At 46.6% G+C, this 25,658-nt stretch overlaps 1 long non-coding RNA gene across 3 annotated transcripts in view; it reads left to right on the top strand.

Moving 5' to 3' along the window:
• Window positions 1–25,658, top strand: part of LOC128123177 (uncharacterized) — a 286,853-nt gene that overhangs the window by 26,529 nt on the left and 234,666 nt on the right. Inside the window, exons 2-4 of one of the 3 annotated variants that reach the window (XR_008222587.1) lie at window positions 9,148–9,309; window positions 9,642–9,742; window positions 25,243–25,354. The exons of 1 other annotated variant lie outside the window; for it this stretch is intronic. This is a non-coding gene — a long non-coding RNA (uncharacterized LOC128123177). The remainder of the gene's footprint in view (window positions 1–9,147; window positions 9,310–9,641; window positions 9,743–25,242; window positions 25,355–25,658) is intronic. One more of the 3 variants, XR_008222589.1, reaches the window with a different exon arrangement.

Here is a 25,658-nt window from a genome sequence, read left to right on the forward strand (position 1 = left end):
CCTGGATGCCCTGGTTTGGGGCCTACAGGCTTGGATTATGTCTCACCATCCTTTTTCCTGAGCCCACAGCTTGCAGATGGGATGGTGAGACTTGTTTGTCACTGTAATCACATGAACTACACCTCACAACAAACCGATCTATCTGCTTGTCTCTCATCTACTTCTCTATCTATCTATCTATCTATCTATCTATCTATCTATCTAATCTATATCTCATATCTCTCTTCTATCATATATCATATACATCCATCTATATCTTGCTGTGGGATGGTCTGTATGTCAAATTGCTCTGATTGGTCAATAAATAAAACACTGATTGGCCAGTTGCCAGGCAGGAAGTATAGGCAGGACAAGGAGGGAGGAGAATTCTGGGAAGTGGAAGGCTGAGTCAGAGAGACGCTGCCAGGCACTGCCATGACAAGCAGCATGTGAAGATGCTGGTAAGCCACGAGCCACATGGCAAGGTATAGGTTTATAGAAATGGATTAGTATAAGATATAAGAACAGTTAGCAAGAAGCCTGCCACGGCCATACAGTTTGTAAGCAATATAAGTCTCTGTGTTTACTTGGTTGGGTCTGAGCAGCTGTGGGACTGGTGGGTGACAGAGATTTGTCCTGATTGTGGGCCAAGCAGGAAAACTCTGCTACAATATCTCATCTATTTGTTATCTTCATTTTTCATTTGTCTTTATTATCTATTTTGTATTTCATTTGTTTATGTTTATCTTTATTATCTCCCATATGCACCCATTGCCTGTGTCATCTATCACTGATATCATTACTACTACTGTTTATCAATGAGCTATTTATCATTTATTATCTATCTATCATTATTCTCTTATCTATCTTTCATCTATTTTGTTATCTATTTTCTATTTTCCATCAATTCTTTATCTTCATTAGCGATGATTTATCATCTCTATTATCTATGCATCATATATGATCTCTGTATCTACAATCCATCTGTATTATCTACCTTTTCTTTTTACCATCTGTAATATCTATATATCTTTGTATGTATCTATCATCTATCTTTACTATCTGTTATCTCTCACTTATCTATTTCTATATCTTATCTACATATCATGTATTTCTCTATCATCAATACTTATTATCTATTACCTATTTCTCATCCTTTATCTATAGATCTATCTTTCATTTTTATTACACATCATCTATCTTTCATCTATTACTTACCTCTCATTTAGTACCTATTTACATTATTATTGTCTATTTCTCATCTTTTATTTATGTCTGCCACCTTTCTATCTACCTACCATCTATGTATCTATCCTCTATCACTTAGATATCTTTATTATCTGTCTGTCTATCTGCACATATATACATACAGACAGACATACATCCTGGTGGTTTTGTTGCTATGGAGAACCTTGTTTAATACATGCCTGAGTAAGAACTGCAGGCTCTGTGCTCAAGTGGGTTCCAGCTTCCACTGACACCCTCATACTTCAGTGTTGGTGTGGTCCTTTATGCTTCATATATGTGGCCATCTTTTCTCAGCATCACGATAAGCTAGTGACTTTTCAAGGCTGGTGCTTGCCTGTGACCATATTGTATAGAGGAGGAAGCAGGTTGGGTTAGGTGAGCCATTATGACTGAAGTCATGCAACAGCGATGGAGCAGGAATGGGAGCACAGACCTGCCTTGGTCCCCTATGTCCCTAGCCTGTCCTGAGTGAAGCCTGGGTCACTGGGATGAGCTGCATCTGCAGGTCGGTCTTCTACCTTAGCACCTAAGCGTCAGCAGCCACAGGGCCGCAGGTTCTCCATGCTCCCCTTGCCTCTGAGAGACAGAAGTTCTTTCAGCCCCATGCCTTTCAGTGAATCTCTGTTCTGCATTCCTCTGGGACCAGCCCTGTGGTTTCCTTTGCTTCTAGGGCTCTGAGGACATTTGCTTCTCTCCGCACCCCTCTCCCCACTAAACCAAACAAACAAATTGCTTTCCATTAAACATATAGGTCTTGGCACTCATTTCTTTCCCCCTCAATATTCATTGACTCTAATTGAGCACTTTTTATGTTCAGATGTCATCGAGTCCTGGATAGGATGAGAGTGAGCCTAAACAGACATGGTGCCAACACTCTCAGGGCTGTGGTCAAGTGCACTTCTCTCATCGAGTTGCACTTCTGCCTCTAGATAAAGTCCTGCACTTCAGCCAACCATGAGCTGAATATACAATGACGCTCCTACGGCTACCATCCAACAACCTCATTGCCATCTTAGTTTGTGTAAGTACACTCTGTGGTATTCACACAAGGATGGAATTACCCAACAGCACAGTTTTTGGAGCACATCTCCACTGTTAAGCAATGCATACCTGCATATCAATTATCTATCTATCTATCTATCTATCTATCTATCTATCTATCTATCTATCTATCTATCTATCTATCTACCTGTCATCTGTCTGTCCATCTGTTTACTCAACCTCATATATATATGTGTGTGTGTGTGTGTGTGTGTGTGTGTGTGTGTGTGTGTGTGTGTGACCTTACCAGTGATGTGCAGTGATAATAAAACATGCCTTAGAATGCCCAGGACAATGTCTGTCATGTATTAGGCCCTGTATGGAATGAGTAAATTAGTGAGGTGGGGGGAAAGGTTATGAAGGGCTAGCAAGGCACATTTCAAGGAAGTCTGGTCACCTCATTTCTCTTGCTCTGTTTTTGGAAGAAGCTAAATTTGTCTAATAAATTGCATTTTAGCCCAGGGCTCGCTCTGGAGAGGGCAGCAGACATGCCTGAGGCCTGAGGCTTATGCCCAGCCCAAACCCATGTTGGGAAGACACTTGATGAATGGAGAGGGGAGCAGAGAGAAATTACTGAACTACAGATGGGAACAGCAAGGCTTTTCTGTGGCTGCAGAGCTGGGACCCAGACTGAAACAATGCTCTGCCGAACAGCCTATGCTGGGCCAAAGAGCAACTTTTATTCTCTATGACTTGATGTCCCTTTGGTACCTTTTGTGTGCAGCTGTACAGGTCCTTCAGGGAGGTAAGAGAAGCTGGTGATTTGAAGCTTGGCGACTTCATGGCTGACCAGTAGACTATCCAAAGCCAGTAAGGACATTTGTTTTTGTGCCGAAATCCTCAAAAAGTCAATTCCCACTTCCTCATTTTTATCTTTGTTTCTCTATCATCCCTTCTCCCACTCTTTTTCATTATGGAAACACAAAGCTTTGAGCTGTCTTTCTCCACCACTATGACGGGCCCCAGTGGAACAATGGACACCATGATGGGGGGCGCACAATGAAAGTAGGGGACATTGGCCCAGTGCACTTGCTCTTTATTGGGGGTATCAACTTGGCTTTGAATCAATCTACACAGGTAAATTGTGCCAACTGGGTACTGTATTAGTTACTTTTCTTATTGCTACAACAGAACACCTTGCACAAGCCCCTTCGGGAAGGAAGGCTTCACTTGGGCTCACAGTTCGAGGGTGTGCTCCACTCTAGCCGTGAAAGCATAGCACAGGAGCATGAGGTGGCTGGTCATTATGTCCACCATCAGGAACAGAGATGAATGCCAGTTCATTTCCATTTCTCAGCTCCGTTTCTCCTTTTCATTCAGTCCAGGACCCTAGCCCATCGCATGGGGCTGCTCACACTTGGGGTGGGTCTTTGTTTGGGTGTAGCCTTGGTTGTCTTAGAACTTGCTCTGTAGTCCAGGCTGGCCTCAGCTCCCAGAGATCTGCTTGCCTCTGCCTCCCAAATGCTGGAATTAAAGATGTGTGCTGCCACTGGCAGGCAGGTCTTTGTATTTCAGTTACCTTAATCTAGAAACTTTTTTACAGCCATGCACAGAGGTGTGTGTTTTAGGTTATTCTAGGTCCTGTCAAGACGATGATATCAAGCATCATAAGTGCCCTTGGTGAGACTAATGTTCCCGGATCCACCCACTGGTTCGTGTACACATGCCTCGTCATGTCTGTGCTAGGGGTGAGGATTTGTGCCTTGCCCAAGGTCAAGAGTTAGAAGACTGTGGTACTGGGAACTGCAGTCAGGCTTGTCTTATCCTGAAATCTGTGGGCTTGGCTTTCCTCAACACCCCAGTGGCATCTTGCCCTGGTGGCATTTATGATGTCCCTGCTGGTGAAAAATGTCCTCGTTGGTAATTTCAGAGTACAGGTCTCCACCTGGCTGGTCCCAAGACACAGAAACATCTTGAAGTTTTAACAAAAGCATCTAGTTTAGAGATTGAAGGGACCTTTGAGACTCTTAATTCATTCCCTTTTCCACCTCAACTCATTTTATAGATAATGAAACTCAGACTAGAAAATTTAGAGACTGGTCCAAGGTCAGAGCCAACTCTAACAGCAGGCTCAGGAGTCTCCTGCTCTGCTGTCCTGTCCATTTTACCTACAGTAACAGTTAGAACCTAGTTTGGCTCTAGCAGACACCCCAAAATTGTGACTCCACAAAGTCAGATTATATTCTGATAAAAAAATAAATGAGAAACAAGCAAATGGGGTATGAAGTAAATCAGAAGCAATGAGGAAAACCACTCTGATGTAAAATAAACTAGAAGTTATGACAGCTTCACAGAGTTAGGGACCTAGAGTCTTTCTCTCATGTCACTGTGTTATGGATGGCTTCCTTTCCAAGCTCATCTTATGGTCCAAGATGGCTTCTGAAGCTATAATCACTGAACCCAACAGCTGTAAGGAGACGGTGTTCTGATTAAGTCTCTTATGAACATTTCACATTGACCAGACTTTAGTCTACGACCCTGGTAGTTAAATTGGAGGCTGGAAAATGTGGGCTTTTATCTAGGTGCTTAGTTAAAAGTCAGGATTATGAAGTTTAAGATTAAAAAATGATAAGCGAAGCTATTGAGAAGCAACTAGCATGCGTTTCTCTGGCTCACTGGCCACCACACTGGTTGCCAACGTCATACTTCCACATCTGTAACACCTGGAAATGCCCATCCAGTGAGGCAGTGAGGCAGCAGAAAACCAAGCTTTCATGGCTTCATCTTCTCCGAAAAAAGGAATGAGGTGTGAGGTCTTGAGGGGTGTTATGAGATTTTAGTTAAGATTGTTTGAAGGCCCATGGGTGAGGGGTCATTTATAAGAGATTGGGCATTTTGCCCCTGGCTACGCTACTGAAGAAAATGTCTTCTGTACTTTAGCAATCACTGACTCTATATCCTCAGGTAGAGGTGGGGCCTCATGAGCCCATCCCCACTCCATGACAAGGTATCGATGGACTTAACATTGTGTAGGTAGTATAGCTAATTGCTAGTCCAAGAGTACAATTTCTGAATCACGGCCTGAAAACAGTGTTTCACAGCTGTCTTAGTTAAGATTATCATTGCTGTGATGAAACACCAAGACCAAAGAAACTTGGGGAGGAAAGTGCAGCTTACCCTTCCACATCACTATTCATCATTGAAGGAAGTCAAGACAGGAACTCAAGCAGGGCAGGAACCTGGGGACAGGAGCTGATGCAGAGACCTTGGAAGAATGCTGCTTCCTGGCTTGCTCCCCATGACTTGCTCAGTTTGCTTTCTTACAGAATCCAGGACCACCAACCCAGGGATGGCCCCATTCATATAGACTGGTCCCTCCTATTGTGAGATATTTGTACACTGTGAAAATGTACTGCTGTGATTAGTGTGATAAACAGCTGAATGGCCAATAGCTAGCAGGAGAGATAGGTGGGACTTCTGGGCAGAGACAAGAGGATAACTGAGGAGATGCCGTTGAGATACAGAATGAGTTGGGCATATAGAATGGGATAAAGGTAAGAGCTACATGGTAGAACATAGGCTAATAAAAATATGGGTTAATTTAAGTTACAAGAGCTAGTGGGACAAGCCTAAACTAAGGTCGAGCTTTCATAATTAATAATAAGTCTCCTTGTCATTATTTGGAAGCTGGTGGCCTGAAGAAAAGTCCGTTTACACCCTCCCACATCAATCTAATTAAGAAAGTGCTCTGCAGGCTTGTCTGCAGCTTGATCTTATGGAAGCATTTTCTTAATTGATGCTCCCTCCTCTCTGATGACTTAAGCTTGTGTCAAGTTGACCTAAAGCTAGCAGGCACAACAACACTTCACCCCTTTCTCCATCTCTTACTTCAGCCTTCTCTTTGGTGATGTTTCCTGAGCTTTGTTGCGAGTGACACTGAGCTGGGGGCTTTTTAGCAGACTCCATGTAGTGTAGGTGTATTGGTCACAGCTCTCTAAAGGAACAGAGCTGATGAAATGAACATATACATCAAAAGTGCGTTTTTAGATTGGCTTTCAGATGCCATGCAGGGGGCTCAAAACTGTGGCCAACTCATGCCAGAGAGGCCAAGACTCCAACAGTGGTTCAGTCCATGAGGCTGGGTGTCTCTGCGTTCCCAATCTGATTCTAGAGGCCTGGGAGAGGTCTGGAGGATTCCCAGAGAGCTGGTGGTTTTCAGTACAGATTGGAATCCAAAGAAGTGAAGGATGGATGAACTTGTCAGTGACAGTAGGGGCAAGCAGGCCCAAAGCAAAGCTGCTTTCTTCCATGCCCCCTCCCCCTTCTGGACTTTGGACTTACAGCAGGAAGTGATGCTCAAATTTAAGGCAGATCTTCCTGTCTCAAATAATATGACCAAGAAAATCCCCACAGGAGATTTTCTGGTTGGTTTCAGATGTAGTTCAGCTGACAACTGAGACTAGCCATCACAGTAGAGTTTTTGGTTCTAGTATATTTTGGTTCATTTCTGAGACATTATTGGTGGAACTCTGGTGACTTGGTGGATTTTGCATAGTATGATGGTAGAGAATTCATAGACAAACAGATAAGATATATACACATGTACCAATGCTCTATGTATATATATGTATGTTTTTTAAAAGGGGGCATAGAAACCTCATGTCTTGTGTCCCAGTCCTAGCCTAGGTTGAAAAAGCAAGAAACACTGATTTGGCTCCTGGCCAAAGCTTCCAGTCCTGTGGAACCAGGCTGCAGCTTTGAATGCCTTCAGGCAGTTAAAGGCTTAGAGGAAGAGAAACAGAATGTGAGCTCTGCGGATCTGCATAGAGATGGCTGACTCCAGCCACCTGCTCTTTACAGCTGAAAAGCCCCAGGCCTAGAGATAGTACAGGTCTTCGCAGCATGTGCAGGTCCAAAGCCTGGGTACTGCCCTTCTAAGACTATTTTACCTTTCTGAAGTACATACATTGTATGCTTCTCTGTCTATTGGATGCAAGTTCCTATTGTTTCTGAACCTCTGTGATGGTCAAACAGGCATGCAAGGCTCTGGGAAAAGGAGGATAAAGGGATGGATAAGGTACAGCCCTTCACCCTTAACTGATTCAGTCTAGAGAGAAATACAAATATATCAGCAACTAGTGAGAAGGTTGGGCAGAAGGCACCAAGGGTCGCATGACATGCTTCAGGGGAGCTGCTGCGGAAAGACTGATGGAAGACAGCATGGGGGAGGTCTTGAAGAAGAGAGAACCCCAGGAAAGAGGTAGTATAGATGGGAGAAATCACATATGGGGTTTGAGAGTCTTCTTGTGAGTACCTGTTTGCCTTGGGCAATATGACTGGGATTCGAGAGGGCTCAGTAGAGGAATCTCATCTGCCTCCAGGGAGGCCCTTAAGGCCTGCTGACTTGGACAGTTCTCCATGCTGTTTGGCCATTATCATGATTGAGATTAAGCAAGCTGGTGCTGGGGGAGGGCCCGAGAGGGAGAGCAGGGAAGCATGAGTGAATTCTCAAAGTCAATGAATCCAGATCTCAGCAGGTGGTACTCGGATACCCAAGCCTTTATTCCTAGCTCCCTGGGTAATTCTGAGCCCCAGCTGGGCATTTTAGAGGCAAAGGAGTGGATGATAGGGGAGGGTCGATGGGGTTGCTGGCTGAACTCTGCTGTTGAAGTTTCTCAGGGGTGGTCACAGGTATGACTCCCACTATGCAGATGAGGAGATCTGGAGAAGGAGTCCAGGTCCTTGCAGCTTGCTGGTGATAACATCCTCATCCTTCAAGCCTCTGCACCTCTTATCCAGGGAAGAGTCACCCCCATTTAGCACACCATGCCCATTGTTGCTCTTCATAGAAACTATGGAGAAAAAAGACTCGCTCTGCCTGTGGCTGCTTCTCTCATTGGTGAGCAGGAAGGTCCTGATGTTTTGAAGAGTACCCATAGGAAGCTGATGATGCACAGTGCTACTTGGATTTCTTCTTGCTTTGCATCAGACTCATGGGGCTGGGATGCAGGGACAAAATGGTGATGGTAGAGTGGAGGTTCCCAGTCCTCCATCCATGCTTGGGGATAGGTGTGGGGGCAGATGGGCAGGACTCAACAACTAATGGGTTAAGGGTTGGCAGGAGGGACTTTGGAGGATCATTCCAGTACGTGCCAAGATGCTTCTATATGGAAGGGCAGCCAGCAGCCAGCCTGCCTCATTTCTCTTTGGTTTCTGGGCTATGGTGAAAGGCTTTGCTTGTTATTCCAGTCCTTGCCTTGGGCTCAATGGAGCTCAGACGTATGTATTTTTTGTATACAATGCCCGAGTCTTTGTACTGCTTCTGGGAAAAAGAAATTGCCAGTATTTAATGATCTATAATAACATGTCTGGGGCTGAGGAGATGACTCAATTAGTAAGGGGCTTGCCATGCAAGCAAGAGGACCTGAGTTTGGATTCCCAGTATACACATAATGAGGCGCATGCCTGCAATTCCGGAGCTGGGGAGACCAGCAGTCTAGCTGAATTGGTGAGCTCTAGATTCAGTGAGAGACCCTGTCTCAGAAAATAAGATAGAAAGGCCAATATGGTGGTTTGAATAAGAATGGCCCCCAAAGGCATATATGTTTGAATGCTTAGTCATCAGGGAGTGGCATTATTTGAAATGATTAGAAGGATTAGGAGGTATGGCATTGTTGGAGTAGGTGTGGCCTTGTTGGAGGAAGTGTGTCACTGGGGGTGGGCTATGAGATTTCAAAATCCCACACCAGGCTGAGCGTGTCTCTCTCTCCCTCTTTCTGCTTGTGGGTCAAGATGTAACTCTCAGCTACTGCTCTAGTGTCTGCCTGCATGCCTCCATGTTCCCCACCATGATGATAATGGGCTCTGAAACTGTAAGCAAGCCCCCAATTAAGAGGTTTCTTTTATTAGAGTTGACTTGGTCATGGCGTCTCTTCACAGCAATAGAGCAGTGACTAAGATAGCCGTTGAGGAAGACCCGCCTCAAGGATCTGGTTTGTTCTGCCCTGAATCCTCAACATTTCACTCAGAACCAAGCATGCAGCAGACCCAGAGCTCAGCTGGCTGATGGAAGAAACACTTGGCGGGTCCTGTGAGAGGCAGGTACTTATCCGGCCCTGTCCCAGTGCTCTGGGGATCATGGGCAAGCCACTTCTTTCTGTCTGCCATCTCTATAGTGATGGCAGACAGGGCAGTACTGCCATAGACCATGGTGCTATTTCTCAGCCTTCCAAGTTTATCAGGCCAGATGATCAACTTGGCTTTAGTCCCAGATCTGTCCCTTATGAGGGTTACCACTATGGAACTCTGTGCCTCCTGGGGAACATGGGAGTCCATCCACACAGAAGGCACAACATGCTTTTGAAAGTCTTGACTTACTAAACATTTGATTTTGTTTATAAGAAGGATGACTTGCATTTGTTTTGGCTCAACAGAGAAGAAAGTCTATTCAGAGAAGATTGGAGGCATCACCAGCTCCAACTCATCCAGAGGTAGTCCACACAGACCTCAGGACTGGAGGTGAAGTGAGGAAAAGGTACTGATGTAGGAAAGGAGTCATCTCATTTATGGGGCGGGGCTAGGTGGGGGGGTGGATTAGAGCTGTTCTTTCATGGATGGAGGAACTGGGTTAGAGATCTCAGGAGGACCTATTGACTTCCAAGGTCAATGACTATGAACTTGGGGACATTTCTGCTGGCTTCCACACAGCTTGGGCAGTGTTGTTTATGAGGCTGCAGATTTCCAGTGAACGCTTGCTGGCAGTCAATCCTGGCCTTGGGGAAGGCTCCAGCAAGATCTGGAGCACTGGGGAGAAGCCCACCAGGCTGGCAGCTCACTCTGAGCATCCTACTGCATTCCCCAGACCTCGCTACAGAGGGTCTGGAGGACCCAGCTGTCCCTTCCAAGATGTTCCATCCTGCTTAGCTCCTTTCCCCACCAATGTGGGGCTCGTTCCTCTCTTGGCTCTTTGTGGCTCGGGAGGGACCCAGCCCCAATCATCTCGGCTCCGAGAGAGAAGGAAGAACATCTGTTAACACAAATGCTTTTCTAATTTCTTTTTAAATCTCACTCAGCATCTGCGTTAAACAAGGCTGATCGGCTTGTACAATATTTAATTTTGGAACCATTTCAAAAGGCGCTAGTGAGAGGGGGGCAACCGGGAGATCAGCAGCCTCCCAAATCTTTAATAGCGCACTGGTTAGGAGCTTCCGCTGGGCTCCGTCCTAATCACACAGAGGAGGAGAAGCAGAGACAGGATTTCTTAATAACAGATACCTTCGCAGCGCCTCATTAAATCACTGCATTTGAGACACACAGCAGGACACTCGGGTGAATAAATAGTGCAATCTCCCAGTCTCAAGCATTCTCACATCTGAGTTATTTCTCCTGCATATGATCAGTTCTTTTTCTTTCTCTTCTTAAAAAATAAAATTCTACAGATGATTTTAGCTGATGAATTCAATTAACTAAGATGTTAGAGGCCAAGTTGCAAAGAGTCTCTTTCTTCTCCTCCCTTCCCATCCCTTCCTCCCTGCACTCTGTAGCCACAGAACCTAACCTGGGGCTCTGCTACAATGCTGCCCTACCAAATGGAAGGTGAAAGAGAGAGTGGGAGAGAGGGAGAAGGAAGGGAGAGGGACAGAGAGCGGGGTAGGAAGGGCTCTGAAGATTGCTGTGAAAACAAGGCCTTCCCTGTGGGTGCTGTTGGGAGGGCAGCTGAGGGAGCCTGGCTGGGAAAAGCAAGCAGAGACAAATGGTGTAGGAGAAGCAGGTCCTTGGCCCTTGTAGATGCAGATCCCTCACTGTTCACAGCCACACCCATCTCAGTGGGGTCTGCAGCAGAGCAAGGTAGCAGGAGGGAATCATCAATCTTTTCAGATGCACTTGCATGTTTCCTGAGCACCTACTGTGTGCCAGTCTCTGGAAATATGCCAAGTTAATGCTCACATAAAAGAGCTAAGCCAGAACTCATGTATGGAATTCTCTAATAATAATAATAATAATAATAATAATAATAATAATAATAATGAAACTGGAGCTACAGAGAAGGTTCAATAGTTAAGAACACTCACTGCTCTTGCAGAGGACCATGATTTAGTTCACAACACCCACATGGTGCCTCACAACTGTTCATAATGCTGGTTCCAATGGATCCTATACCACCTCTGACCTCTTTGGGACCCTACCAAATGTGATGTACAGACATACAGTCAGACACACACATACATATAAAATAAAAAAATACAAACAAAAACTAAGCCAAAGCAACTGTTTCTGGTCCTCCTGTACTCTGGAGAAGTGTGCTGGCCTGTTAGCAACAGTGCATATCTGTTCTTGGTCCTCCTGTACTCTGGAGAAGCATGCTGGCCTGTTAACAACAGTGCATATCTGTTCCTGGTCCTCCTGTACTCTGGAGAAGTGTGCTGGAATATCAGCAACAGTGCACCTCTGTTCCTGGTCCTCCTGTCCTCTGGAGAAGTGTGCTGGCATGTTAGCAACAGTGCATAGTCTGTTCCTGGTCCTCCTGTACTCTGGAGAAGTGTGCTGGCATGTTAGCAACAGTGCATAGTCTGTTCCTGGTCCTCCTATACTCTGGAGAAGTGTGCTGGAATATCAGCAACAGTGCACCTCTGTTCCTGGTCCTCCTGTCCTCTGGAGAAGTGTGCTAGCATGTTAGCAACAGTGCATAGTCTGTTCCTGGTCCTCCTGTACTCTGGAGAAGTGTGCTGGAATATCAGCAGCAGTGCATCAAGCTTTGTTGAAGGGGAAACAAGTCGGACTGTGTGCAGCTCAAAGTCATCTTTTGTTCGTCCCCGTGCAGCTGGCTGCACACTCTTGCTTGTTTGTTTGTAGAATCAGATACTGTAATGCAGTACTTCGGAAACTGGTTTACAACCCCGCAGTGGTCTTGAAATCAGGTTAGAAGAGACCGCAAGTTGCCCATGCTTAAAATTTGATTTGGGGAAATATCTATTATCAAGTACTTAATTAGTGTATTTTTTCGAGTTTCTCAATACATGGGCAGTTATTTTTCATACTTTCATAAATGAATACCACTTGGGAAAAAAAGTGGAATGGACTAAGTAAGGCAGGAGAGCATGGCAGGGGACACAGTAAAAGAGAATAGGAGACATTGGAAGAAAAGCAGAGAAGAAGATGGTAGATAGGAGGGGAGGGAGGGGGAGTAGAGGAAGAGAAGAGGAGAAAATGGGGGGAGAAGAAGGGAGGGAAAGGAGGGGAGTGGACAAATTGTGAGGGGAAGGGTGGCCACCAGCTTACACTGCGAGCTATTAGTGTCTTATAGTTTTGTATATTGGAATATGGTCTAAAATGCATCTCTCCCAGTGGGTACCACTTTGGATACGGGGATGCAGGGCGCCTAGCTACGTGCCTCTACAAAGCATCCCTAGGCACACTCTTTACATTGGTAAAGAGTGCAGCACAGCTCTGAGCCTGCCTGCTGAGTCTGAGGCCCTGCCAGCCATGTCTCTGTATGACCTTGGTGCTGGCATTCAGTGGCTGACAGTCATGTAACCCCAGGTAGCCATTGCTGTCCCTCGGGTCTGCAAATGGCAGGTCCTGCATCCTTCTAGCTCTACCTTTCCCTACCAATTTTGATTTTAACCTTCTCTTTAGTGAGCTTATCACATTATTCCAATAAAGAATTTCTTACCAGTCAGTTACTTTCTTTGCTGGCAACTAAGAACTCCGATTTCTGAGCTGAGCAATCAGGAGGCTTCATACAAAACCTTAAACCACCAGTTTCTTTGGGAGAGAGGGATGCAATCTCTAGTCATAGAACCATTCCCCCAGGGAAAGCCCAAGATGTCTGAGAGTTTCCTGTGCCTGCTAAAGTGTTTCCCCAAAAGTGGGTAGCTTGGAACAACAGAAACAAACAAACAAAAACAAAACACAACAAAACAAAAAACCCCAACAAGTGAATTCTCTCTTCGGTCTGCAGGCCCAAAGTCCAAACTCTGCTAGGGCCTCGTGCTTCTTCCGAAGTCTCAGAAAGAGTGACCTCCCTGCCCTCACCCTACTTCCAGAGACTCTCAGCATACCTTGGCTTGTGGCCACATCACTCCAGTCTCTACTCCATATCCCCACAGCCTTCTCTCTTCTGCATGTTCACATCAACCCTTCTGCACCTCTCCTATAAGGTACTAAGACAGTTTTGGGGGCCACATTCACAGCCAAGTTGACCCTTCATCTCAGGATCCTTCACCTAAGGACATCAGTGAAGTCCTTTTTCCCATGAAGTTTACATTCACAGTTCTAGATATTGGCGTGACGACGCACCTCCTGAAGAGCACCATTCAGCCCTCTGCAGATGAGTTTCTCAAGCTCACTCAGTCTGCTGCCTCCATCATCACAACCTCCAGGGACTGCTGCTGTGGGTCTTTCTGACCTTCCCTTCAGGAGCACTAGCTCTAAGCCCAGGCAATAGGGGAGGTGGATGCGCAAAGCTAACTTTCCACTCCTAGGCAGCCCCGTCTCCCTGAACAGAGACGTTCAGGAAGGTGAGACAGAGAAGGCATCCACAGGCTAACAGAATTCCTGGGGGACTTCTGGGCTTTAGATGAGGAGGGAGGGGGTAGGCTGAGGACCAGTAGTTTCTTAGTGTGAACTTGTCATATGTCACAGTAATGGCTGGCTCAGCAGAGAAAAACATAAAACAAAACAATCCACACTTGTCCTAATATGGAATTTCCATCTTTTGGGGCTGGGGGTGGAGGAGCAGGGGTAGAAAATCATTCCGTCTAAGTCAGCCCTCATATTCAGGATGGAGAGAAGTAACCCAGGAAGTGGGAATGTAAATAATAGGGGGAAGTGGGTGGGCAAAGGATTGCCACATGACATTTGAGATTTAAGCCAGACCCTAAAAGAAGGGAGAGAGGGATCTGTGTATGTTTTTTCTGGATGGGAATGAGCATGTACAAAGGCCCTGAGGCCATTGAAAGCTCTTTGCATCCAAGGAGTAAGCAGTAGGCCAGCGTAGTTGGGAAGGAGTATCCAAATGGGCAAGTTGTGAAGGACAAGGTCTCTGGTGGTGTTAGAGTTTTGTTAGACTCAGTAAGAGTTCAGGGCCGAGTGTACACGCCTGAAGAAGTCTTTTAGGCAGAGGTACATAAATAGAGATGAGGAAGAGGTTTCCTTTTGACTAATCTCTGAGTGAAGCTTCGCGTTTTAATTATGAATACAGTTTCTCTCCACAACATCTAACCCACAGCAATTTCGTGAGCGACTGTGACTTTGTCACCAATAGAAATCACGGGTATTTTTACACCGCATCACAGTTATTAAGGTTATCTTGAAATATTGTTTTCTCTCCGCACTACTTCAAAATTAGGTAATTAGACCTGCCACTAGTACTTATTATTTAATGTGTTAATAAAAAGCTCATATATTACGATATCTCAAATTAGTTTTTAAAAAATATTTTCATAACTGCACTTCAATAAAATTTATTTCCTATGTAATCCTATGTGTTTTATTTTATACCTTGAGAGGCAGGATTCTGGGCAGGAGTCCAAAGGCTTCTGCAGACTGCCCAAGGAGCCTGTGGTGCGCACCCCAGTGAAGGCCTTTGCCTAACGCCTTTGGAGAACTGCCCTACTTCGCCTGCTGGAGCATCTTTGGCCGCCCCCGGGCCCTGTCCAGTGTCTCTGTATATCACCCACGCTGAGCTGCAGAGAGCTCCTCCAGGCAGCAAGCTCTCATGGCCATGAGCTTTTTGCAAGTGCTGTCCCCTCTGTCGCCCACACTCCTGCCCTTTCCCGAGTCCTGCTTCCTTTGAAAGTCTCAGCTTTGCTGTCTGTTCCTCCAGGAAATCTTCCTGACTGCCTCTTGACACAGTGGGACTTAACGGTGCTCAGGTGGACCCTGGGCTCCCCTGCCTTCCCCACTGGCTGGAGTGTGACCAAGGTCAGAGTGCCTGGATGAAGCAGATAGTCTGAGTTGTCTCAAAGCATTGAGTATGTCACCTCACTGGAACCTACAGCAGTTTCAGGGTGGAGTTGGGATTGGTTACATCATGGGGGGTGGGCAGGAGAGTGAAGGAAGGACTTGGAGACTGGGCACTAGGGAGACCCTCTTTGAAGCAAGGACACTAAGGGGCAGAGGCTACAGAGAGGGAGGGTGGGGCCAGTGGGCGTGGAGAGTTGGTATAACCCTGTTGACAGAAATGGAGATACTTGAAAGGAAGTTATATGCCCTTCTCTTTGACTGTTAGACCATTGAGACCAGATCCCAGACTGGAATTTCACCACACAGAAGAAGGCAGAGGCTGGGACCCTTGGGCCATCTGGGAGTGGGGATTATCTACTGGGAAGAGAAGTCACAGATCTGACACCTTACAGGACAGACTGGAGATGAGATATTGATGGGTCAGCAATAGGCAGGACCATGCCTTGACCAGAACTGCTTAGCTATGTGTACTCCTTACCTTCTGTTTAAACCTGAACTTCATAGCAGAACCTTGAAGACGGGGTGTGTGTGTGTGTGTGTGTGTGTGTGTGTGTGTGTGTGTGTGTGTGTGTGTTGTGTGTGTGTGTGTGTGTGTGTGTGTGTGTGTCTGAATTTCTTTGTTCCTCTTCTCAATGTGGCCACATAAAATAAATCTCCTTTTTTTTTTTTTCTACATGTCACTATTCTTTGTATCTTTAATTGGCCTCCTGGGGATAGGATGGCCAAGCCTGACTTCTTGGGGCTTCCAGGACCCAGGCTGTGACCCAAACAACTCTAGTTACATTAAGGGAGGGCAGAATGGAGAACTCCAACCATCTCTCCCTGCTCTCTTAGACCCGCTCTGGACCTTCCAGAAGGATGGTGCTCTTTCCAGGCCAGCTTCTCTAGAGAACTCACTCATTGTTCCCAGTTCCCAGTGTAGATGCTAGTCTTTTTAAATAGTCTGTGGTACTGTGTTGCACCGAGGTCAATTACTTGATTTCTCTGGCTTCAGTTCCTTCATTTGCTGCCACAAAAAAAAAAAAAAAAAAAAAAAGAAAAGAAAATATCATAGAAGTCAAATGGGCTATTAACATTAAGAGGCTTGTGCCCAGGAGGTGCCTCCCACTGCTTCTCTTGTCCCCTCCCCAGGTGTCCCGAGAGGGCCTCCGACTGGCAGGTGTGATTGGAGCCCTGCTCATGTCTCTGTTAACATGGCCAAGTCTGTAATCACCTCTTCTTTAGGCCGTTTTGTCCCCAGGCACATGCGCTTTCTTGCTGTTCTGCTGGCCTTCTTGCTAAGTCCCACGTGGCTCTCCACCATAAATCTTGCAGCATCTTCTTCATAAGCAATAAGGCTGCAGGCCAGACCCTGCATCCATATCAAAGGGTTTCTCGGGAGCTGAAGATGAAGCTATGGTCTTTGGAAGCAAGCAAAGAAGCCTCTCCATTTGCTTGTGCCTTTGGGGGCCAAGGCCTGGGGCCACCTGTCTTTATCTGAGTTGGCTCTCTGGGTAAAGAGTAAATGAGACCAAGTGGGCTGTCTATACATCCTCTGTGAAGGGGGCCTAGGGTGGAGGCTGAGTGTGTACAGAGTACCATTAGGGGCGGGCATTTACCCACCTTGGCTGCACCTTGGTAGATACCTGCTCTTCATGAGAGGTAGTGTTACCTCCCATTTCACAGACTAGAAGGCTGAGGCTCAGAAGGATAGAAGGATTTTCTTTGGGTCCTACAGCTTGTGAGGAACACAGCTGGAAATCAACTCAGTGGAGGTCTGCCTCCAAAGCCTTCATTCTCCTCACCAATCCCCTCTGTCTGCACAACTCCTCACCCTAGTCAGCAGGAAGGGACAGAAAGTAGCCCACCCTGTGACTGGGGTGCAAAGACTTGCAGGGTAGCATGTGTTCCAGGTTGCACAAGAGAGATGGAGAAGGGATTCCAGGAAGGCTGTTCCAAGAGCAAGAGTGAGGGATGATGGGGGACCCAAGCAAAGTGGTCTAGCATCAGAGAGTCCACAGGCTGCTAGGGCACTAATCAGGACGTTAGTGTAAAGTTAGCACCTGCTCTCTGACTGTTCAAGATACTGTTGAAGCCTGGTGTGCCCAGAACAGCAGGGAAGTAGCCACTGTGTGTGTGTGTGTGTGTGTGTGTGTGTGTGTGTGTGTGTGTGTGTGTGTGTGTGCGTGTGTGTGTGCTTTTTACAGGAAACCTGGGAAAGGGCCTTGGTACATTTGACTGGATATGTTGGTTGTCAGCACTTATCAGTCAGAGTGCTCACTCACCCCACCTCCCCAGAATCGTCCATCTTTTTATCCCAGGAGATGCTCAGGTCTCTGTAAGGCTTCTTATTGGTTTGTGTCCCATCAGGCCCTCAGTCAGCCTGAACTCTGGGGCCAGACTCTGCCACATTCTCTTGCTGTGTGACCAGGCTGTGACTTCTCAGTTGCTTGAATCACTGTACCAGTGTCATGGCCTCTGTCCTGTGCCCTCCTGTGTGCACTGGGCTCCAGCCCCTCTGGCCTTGTCCACTCCTCATCTCTCTGTCTCTACTTTTGTTCTGCCTGTCTTTCTCCTGGAGCATTTCCCCTGGCTTCTTCTGTGCCAACCTCTTTCTCCTTTTCTTCTCCAGAGCTCTATGTGAGCAACCTGGAAAGAAATGCTGCCTCTTGCCGCATCCTGGTTCTGTGGCCCCACGACACCCTCAGGCTATTGCATGTCCTTCTCTGGTCTCCTCTTTGAGTCTGCATACATACTGGAGCCGTGGCAGGAATGCAGTACTCACCTATTGAATGATGCCGTGGAGACAGGTTTTGTGGTGTAGGCCTGTCATCCTAGTTATCCAGGAGGCTGAAGCAGGAAGATGGCAAGTTCAAGGCCTGCCTGAGAGACACACCAAGTTTAAGACTGGGTAACACTGCATGACCCTGTCTCAAAACAAATAGTAAAAATTAACAAATAACTATTTAAGAGGAAGCTGCAAAGGATAAAGCTCTGTGCTAGTGTGCTTGCCTAGCAAGAATGAGGCCCCATGTTCTGTTCCTGGAAGCACACACATGTGTGCACATACACATGCACACATAAACACACACGCACTCACACCCACATACACACAGTCACATAAGGCACACTTGCACACCCACGAATGAAGACCCCCCCAAACACACACACATGCACATGCACACACAAAGTAAAACTTAGGCCTTAGGACTTAAATTATTTCTTCAAGCAAGTGCCCCTAATTAACGATTTCTTTAGTGGCACGTCCCTTCAGGTGGGATACTCTCACTGTCAACATCTAAACTCATCCTCAGAGCAGCTCAGAGAAAGTGCCTACTAAGTTAGTTCATTTTACAGATGGAGAAAGTGACCATGTCACATCTAGTTAAAGGGAATGTGACTACCGGTAGGAGGCAGACTTCTGATTCCGCAGGCTTCCTTTGGACCATGATGAGTGTCCCAGGTACACTAAAGACCACCAGAGTGACAGGCTTGGTCTAGCTGCTGCTTGGGAAGCCTCAGCCTAGGTGACCTCTTCCCTCACTTAGGGACTGCTGAACTAACTTGGGTAGAAAGAACTGCGGAGACAAGCAGATGGTGGCCCTGGATTCCAGTCCTAGAGGGCAGTGCAGGTTGACGGGATCCTGTCATACAGATGCCACTCCCTCCCTCCTTCCCTCCTCCTTTTCTCTCCCCTCCCCTCTCCTCTCTTCCCTCCTTTCCTTCCTTTTTAGGCCTCATGTGTGCCAGGCAAGCACCCCACCACTGAGCTACACTCCCAACCCTCTTTTCTCACTTTAAATTTGGATACAGTAAGCTTCTCAAGGTGGCCTTGAACTCAGTCTCTAGCCTCTACAGGACTTGAACCTGCAACCCTCCTTCCTCGACCTTTGGAGTAGGAGATGAGCATACAGGTCTGCATTAGCAGACCCAGCTCAGGTGTGGCTTTCTAGCTCCTCATGGTACTTCCATCTCCACCATAACCCCCGGGTAGTTCCTCCGACCTCCTCTGGATGCTGCTATGAATCGGTGGACGGAACTCCTGCAGTGCAGTATTGTCAACATTTGCTGAGGATTTGTTTTGCACAGGACACCATATGAAATTATTCCCACGTTTATTTCATTTATTCTTCCCTATAAACCATCTCTTTAGAGATGGGATGACTGAGACTCCAGACGTGACAGTTGTCAAACGTCACATTGTTTTCAATAATGCCATTAGGCTGAGTCCTTAGCCCTGTGAGCCTGCTACAGTATCCCACTCTCGGCCCAGTCAATAGATAGAACTGTTACTTCTAGGGACTGAAGCCAGCCCAGGATGGCAGCTTTGCTCTGCTTAGCTTGTCCCTGTGGGTTGGAACTTTTGAGCTTGGAAACATATTACTTCTGGTACAGCATGGATGAAATGGAGGCTGGTACTGGATTGTGGGACGACCATAGCACCGGGGAGAAGAAGTTACTTTCTGTCCCTGAGTACCTGGGCTGGAGGCAGAGCCCTGGGCCACTTGTGCCTGCAGTGCCCACTCTGACATCCTGATGGATGGGATCTGACAGTGTCCTCATTCCTCCCAGCACAGAGAAGCCAACCCCCAACCAGCTGGGGACTGAGTCCAGGTGAGCTACAGGCCTCAGGCAATAACAGATACTTTGTGCAAACAATGCCTCCTCCCCTGGGGCTCTACCTCTCTGGGCAGTCCTCTGAAATAAATGACAGCATGGTGCTCAGAGCCAGTGGGACCCACAGGAGCCATCTGCCCTAGGCGGCCCTAGCTATGGCCCCTAAGCCAGTCTAATCCAGCCGTGTCATGCTGGCATGGACTCGGTGAGCCCTCTGCAGAGCTCAGTAGACCGAGAGAACTATTGGGAAACAGTCCTTGACAGCCCAGCTGTACTATTGAGTTGATAGAAGGCTGTCCTGGCTTTGGGTTCATTGCCCAACTCACCATCATACATTACCCACTTCTTCCAAGGACTTAAAAAAATCTCTTGGTGCAAGGGTCTCACCTCAGAGACTGTCTAGTGTAACACACTCATCGGTTGCCAAGAGGCTCAACTCTGTGGACTTCAGTCCTTCCTCTGGGTAGTCACACTTTTGTGGGCTTAACCAGTAGATGGCGTACAAACAAGGGTCTACTCTTGGGAGATATAGCCCTAAGTGTTAGGATAGACTTTTGAGCAACACAAAGTAGGAGATGTCAGCTTCCAATGAGCCCCTTGGCCAGGCACCCCTGCAGTGTGCAGTATTCACAACCATGTATAGACATCTTACACAATCTAAGCCCAAAGAGAAGTGCAAAGCCTCAACACAGTACACAAGTGATGTGATTGCTGTATGTCTCAGCAGCTCCTGGTCTCCTCTCCTCCCCATGTTATGGCTGTGATAGATCCTTCTGGACTATCTTGCTCTCCCGAGGCCTCTTCATCAGCAGCTCGCTCTCTCTCTCTCTCTCTCTCTCTCTCTCTCTCTCTCTCTCTCTCTCTCTCTCTCTGCCGGGCACACTCTTCCTGTTCCGACTGGGCAGGCTACCACTCATTTCACTGTTTTCACTGTAAATGGGGCCTCCTCACTGGCTTTTCTCTGACCTCTTGGACTGGGGGCAGGGCCCCCCCCCGACTGTCACAACAGTCACTTGTCTATACAGTTGTCATTGAGACCTCTTAAGTGGCCTTCTCTGACCTCTTGGACTGGGGGCAGGGCCCCCCCCCCCAGACTGTCACAGCAGTCACTTGTCTATACAGTTGTCATTGAGACTTCCTCACTGGCTTTTCTCTGACCTCTTGGATGGAAGGCAGGGCCCCCTCCTAGACTGTCACAACAGACACTTGTCTATACAGTTGTCATTGATTATCTGTGCATGTCACTCTTCTTCACCTAGACTGCAAGCGCCATAAGGGCTGCGACAGTTTTGTTTACCAGTGTATGTATGTGTTTGTGAATAGCATTCAAAGCTATGCCCGGCACATATAGACACTCAAGACTGAAGGATCTCCTTTATATTGGAAACTCGGGAGAAGATTGGCGAAGTCTTCCGAAAGGATGACTTTCATGTAGGACAAAACCTACTATGGGCCCCTGTGCTGTAGTGAAAGCCCTACTATGGGCCCCTGTGCTGTAGTGAAAGCCCTACTATGGGCCCCTGTGCTGTAGTGAAAGCCCTACTATGGGCCCGAGTCCTGTGTTGACTGTGACTCTTCTGTTCACTCCTTGTCCCCAAAGTGTCTCTAGTCAGATGCCACACTCTGTCTTGCACACTCTCCATCTTCCTCTAGTCCCTTGCTTTTGTCCCCCTCCCCAGCACGGTCCTGGGAAAGAATGTTCTAGCTGCCAGTGCTCTAGGCTCAGAAAGACAAAACATTAGCACCACCTTGACTTTTATTTTTAACTGACAGCCGATCTCGCTTTTAGCAATTTATTTTCCTTGTAGTACTTTTGGGCCAGTGCTAATTTGCCTGCCTAACTCTGTGCTCTGCGCTCTGCAAGTCTTAGGTAATGTCTTCTACACAGAAACTTGTCTCCTGGTCCTTTTTTAAATCTCCTGTGGAGAAGTGATAGGGACCGCCTCTGCCCCACACAGGAATCAGGCCTGGGATTCCAATGACATTCCTTGGTTGTGATCCTTGGCTCAGGAGGGTGTCCCAGCCCTCATCACTTTTAGCTTCATCACCAATCTAGCTTGTTCTATCAGTACTGCTATACTTTGTGCTTCGTTTTTTCAAATCACATTTGCTGGGCACTGGTTTGGGTAAGTGCCTGGTTCTGGAAGCCTGAAGTGACAGTTAAGTAGGGTCTGGAATCCAAGGTAAGCAGACTTTTCCTTGCCTCAAAGTCATAGTCAAGAAAGAAGAAAAAGATTGTCTTTTGGTGTGTGTGTGTGTGTGTGTGTGTGTGTTTGTGTACATACGCGTGCGCGCGTGCGCACACACACACACACACACATGTGCAGGTTTGTGCATGCAGAGGCCAAGGGTCCGTCACTATTACACATTTTCCTCTATCACTTCTCTACTTTATTATCTTGAGACAGAGTCTTCTACTGAACCCAGAGTTCCCCATGTCAGCTAGACTGGCTGACCAGAAGTCCCCAGAATTTATCTCCTCTCCCCGGTGCTGCGGTTACAGACTTACATCACTGTGCCAAGCTTTTATGTGAGTGCTGAGGACCCAAACTCAGCTTTTCGTGCTTGCCTAGAAAGCATTTTATTCATTAAGTCGTCTCCCCTGCTCCATGGGAAAAGATTTTGAGATACATGTTTGCAAACACAGTCTGGTCTTGAAAGGAGGGTCTGTCTGTCTTTCAACTTCTGCCCTTGCCAAGGCATCTCAGATCCTCAGCCCAACTTATAGGAATGGAACCACAGGAGGAGCCCAGGCCTGCAGGCAAGTCCACCTGCAGCCCAAACAGATCCTCCTGGAGAGGCTGGGAGGGAAGTGTCTTTCAGCTCTGTCTAATTACAAGGTGTGTGAGTGGGCCTCCCTCATGGTTAATTTGCGTTGTGCCTTTATTGCCAGCAGAAGACAGATGATGCACAGGGGGGATTCCATATAGACCTGCCAGTAATTGTCGTTATGACTGCATAAGCCTTTGATGGGCATGCTGGGAAAGGTACTTCCCTTTTCTTTTCCTTCTCCACCTTCAGTCTCGGTAAATAACCAATGTTTGGGGGTCAGGAGTATCGCCAAGTTCAGGGTCTAGGTAAGGCAGTACCAACAATGGCAATGACTGACCATTAGCATTGAGGCTGAGCCAAAGATACGGGACAGAGGGAATGAGGACAAGGTGACTGGCCGAAGGAGACATAAAGTGGGTGATCCCAACAGTGATTAATAGATACATTATCAAAATTTAAAGATGAATAAATGTTTCTTTTCAGCAGATTTACTTTCTCAATGATGCTTGGCTGAGATTAATGATAATGGGAGTTTCTGTTTCCAAGTTCACACAGACTGCTCTGCTGGGGGAGTTGGGGTGAGGAGGTGGGTGTGGGCAGGTAGGGAGGGGACATATGATGACCCAAAAGACTATTATGTGAGAGAACAGCCACAAGAACACCACATTCAGTTATCATGTGGTTCCTATACATGTGAGAACCAAGTATTTGTTTAAATAGGAGAAGACTGTAGTCTGTTCCAGTGGGGCCCTGGTGCTGGCTCATACCAGCTTGCGAAAACAAATTGTTGAATTTTTTATAAATTTGTTAGCTCCTTTACAGCATGTTACTAAGATGAAACCAGCTGGAGTGGGATTTTTACACCACAGTCATGGGCAGACCTTATACTGCAGAGCCCCACCCTCACCTCTGGCTGGTTGCTAAGCATTCAATTGCATATCATTATAGCACCCACATAGTAAAGTGTTTCGGTGGGATTAAAGGATCATTTGAGAGGATAGATAGTATTTCGTTAATCATTCACTACATACCAGGGACTGTCCAGGTGTCTTAGTCCTACTTCTGTCTCTTCCTAATTCTATTCTAGAGCCCAACATTATACTCAGAAGGGGGCACACTAAGAGCCACACGGGATATTAGCTCAGATCCACATACACTTGTTTTAGAGATTAAAAAAAAACTTGAGAGCCAGAGATGGGACATGGCTTGGCTGAGGTCACAGGCCTGGGCTCAGCAGCCTGGGACAGGTCTTCTGCATCCCCAACAGTGTCTGGTCTCGGCCTTCTGTTGTTTGGCTATGCTATTCTATACCATACCTCACCTAGAGCCAGGCAAGAGCTGAATGCAAAGAAGAGAGAGTTCCCAGCCCGGTCCGGGGAGTGAGCCTCAGGGGGGCTGCATGTGCTCTTCCCTGTGGCGCTTCTGGCTGTGTGATTGGGGCTTGAATGTTCCCTGGTGCACAAGCTCCATCCAGAGACGGTGCTCCTTCTACTTCTGCCATTGTCTGAGGATCCCACTGGAAGCAATTCAGGCTTCAATCTTTCAGCAACAACCATCTGGAAGAACAAGAAAAAATAAATAAAACTAAAAACCCAAACTGGAGCTCAGCATCCTCGGTGCAGAGGGGAGGGGCAGCTGGCTGGGCTGAAACACTCACAGCCGTATCATTAACCCAGAGAGTTCACAGCTAGTTGCACGGGGACGCAAGATGAGCCCACTGTGGACCAGGCTTAGGAAAATAGCTCTCCCAGGGAGCTGAAGCTCAGAAGTTTGCTTCGATGATTGCTTTTGGTGTGGAAAAAGGGGGCTTGAGTCAAGAAAGAGACTCCAGATGAAAATCCCCTCAACTCTTAAATATATAGGTATATTCTAATGTAGACAGCGGTCTAATATGGTAAACATTTCAATGTAGACTATAGGATCAGACAGTCCCAAGGCTGAAAAGGCCTGCCAGATGCTTTCCCTGCTCTGGGCATCAGTTGGGTGTTGTACTAGGAGGCAGGCAATGGGTACAACGTCAGTCCCCCAGGCCTCCTGGCACCAATAAGGTCACCTCTTAAGTCTGAGCTTTCTATTCAGCTAACAGAGAGTTTCCAGACCTTATGATCCTTTCTAACTCTGACATCTTAGATCCTAAAGGGAGCATTTCACACACACACACACACACACACACACACACACACACACACGCACTACACACACTAATAAACAGGGAAAGCTTTCAAAAATCTCATTCAAATTGTTGCTGGGTTTGTCTATTAGTGAGATTTGTTTCTTTGCATGTGCTAATTGGTCTTGGCATTAATTAATCTGATTTCATTATATTCCCTTTAATTTGTCAAGATATCATTTCGTTATTGGGTGACGGAACACTTTGGAGGATTGTTAGATTCGGAATGTATTTTTTCCCCTCTTTGAAAGTTCCTGGAGAAAAGTCGTTATCAATTAAGTTAATTTGCATACACATTAGGTTAATCGTTTTAGTTTAGCCAAATTTGTGGAAATTTACATAGCAAATTGACCCTCCACATTTCACTTAAACATATGTAGCACACAGCATAGTACATTTTGAGTTGCTAATGAAACTGAGGTTATTTTACACGCTTCTTTTAGTAAAAGAGGTCTAATTAGACCAAGTAATTTTTTATTTCATCCGTAATTGCAAAACAAATAAGCTTCTCTGCATTTTTTTTCTCCTAGCGTCGGGCGTCACACGGACAGGGACGTTAATAGGGAAGTCATGTTTCCCTAATTAAGCCCGGTTTGATTCCTGCTCACTGTTGCGGCGTCAGCCCTCCTCGCTTTCTCCTAGGTAGGTGCTCCTCTGCCAGAAGCGCGCAGCCTCCTGGTATACCTATTAATAGAAGACTCCCCCACATGGAGCCAACTGAATTAAAAAATGTAACTAGAAAGGCAGGGTGGGAATTTTGACAGATTTTTTTATTTTTATTTTTTATTTTTTTTTAATGCCAGAGAGGAGAAAGTTGAATTCAAAAAGGGGGGTCTTGTTTCTTTCCATCAGGGGAAGAAAGGAGAGAAAAATAGCTTTTGTTCTCCCCCAGAAAAGAAGTTGGCATAACACATTGGTGGTATTTCCAAAGTGACTCCAGGGGCTA

Source organism: Peromyscus californicus, unplaced genomic scaffold (assembly GCF_007827085.1).
Source record: "Peromyscus californicus insignis strain IS unplaced genomic scaffold, ASM782708v3 Scaffold_11__1_contigs__length_118956290, whole genome shotgun sequence".
Taxonomy (NCBI): domain Eukaryota; kingdom Metazoa; phylum Chordata; class Mammalia; order Rodentia; family Cricetidae; genus Peromyscus; species Peromyscus californicus.